This window comes from Ornithodoros turicata, chromosome 1, assembly GCF_037126465.1.
Source record: "Ornithodoros turicata isolate Travis chromosome 1, ASM3712646v1, whole genome shotgun sequence".
Classification (NCBI taxonomy): Eukaryota; Metazoa; Arthropoda; class Arachnida; order Ixodida; family Argasidae; genus Ornithodoros; species Ornithodoros turicata.
In genome coordinates this window covers 160,356,076-160,357,360 of record NC_088201.1, presented here as the reverse complement: position 1 = coordinate 160,357,360, position 1,285 = coordinate 160,356,076, and the positions used below count along the sequence as shown (strand labels likewise).

Below are 1,285 nucleotides of genomic sequence, written 5' to 3'. Positions count from 1 at the left end.
ATATAATGTAACACGGAGCAATGTGTTTTTGATTTGTTTTTGTGCTGATAGAACTCGACGAAACCGCCGCCTTCGGTTCACCGTGCTTCGGTTATTCACACCGCTATTCATGGATTTGCTGCAATAGTGATAACGAGTGTGATGACCAACATGTCGCATAAGATCATGGAGCGAGGACAGCGGCATTGGAAGTCCACCGGAATGCACACATAACATGCAAACAGTCAATATATAACCATATATATTGACTGATATCCATTCAACATGATATCCATGTTGAAAACGAACTCTCAAAACTACGAACTACTGGATATCGACAGCACACGCCGGCTCAAAGTAGAAATGGTAGCAAAGTTTATTGTGCGTCGGAACAGACAGAAAAGTCGAAGTGTTCTGTCAACAAAGCAGACGACTCACTGGTCTCCAGCAACCACTCTACACATATACACACCTGCTTTCCCCCTGTTCAAGGCAAACAACAGAGCACAAAAGTGGCGTATAACTAATCTACGGTGTAGAAAATACCTGCACATGAACTTCGACATCTTTTAGCAAGAGCTAAACATTTTTAAGGTTAATTGAGCTATGATTAAGGTTAATTGAGGCACTCAATGGCTCAAGGGAAACGGCGTGCTAGTGTGGTGTAGCGGTTAGCATATCTGACCGGAGATCAGAAGACCCAGGTTCGATTCCTGGCGTCAGCACCTCTTTTTCCCTGAGTTGTTTGAAGGCTCACTGTCACACGCATGTGCTCCGCACATTTCCCTTACGACGCGTATAATGGGGTCAGAGATGTTCTGCAAGCTCGATTTAGGATGGCGCCGAAGGCAGCTCAAAGTAGGAGTCGTCCCCGCGGTCTTTAGAGCAACTGCTAGCGATAAAATGCCCAATTGCACGATGGCTACTGAGATATTGTGCATCAGAAAACATCTTCCCCAGAGCTGCCATTACCTGTTATTGACACTGGCATCCCAATTGCAAGGAATACGTGTTGCAATCAATTGCCGCGTGCAAGAGGCAGGGAAAAGTCCATTGGATACCGGGTTTGAAGAGCTATGTATCAATCCGTAATCGGTTGGTTACTGATAGCCAGGTACAACCAGCCTCTCGCTTATCATGTAGTCCTGCTCATACACAGTACTTTCGCAACGCGTGAGCAACACTTTTCAAGCGCCAGAAGAGCCAGACGTTCCTTGTCTGAGACGCTATCGAAAATAATGGTGCTCTTATGTTACAGGTAAAGTTTGTCGGCCTGTTGAGACACTGTCAAACAAACAAGTATGCC

General features: G+C 45.6%; 1 non-coding gene across 1 annotated transcript; it reads left to right on the top strand.

The window, feature by feature from the left end:
- The first annotated feature begins 632 nt into the window (after positions 1-632).
- On the top strand, positions 633-704 carry Trnas-gga (transfer RNA serine (anticodon GGA)). Its single transcript has one exon. It is a non-coding gene; the product is annotated as a tRNA-Ser (tRNA).
- The last annotated feature ends 581 nt before the right edge of the window (positions 705-1,285 follow it).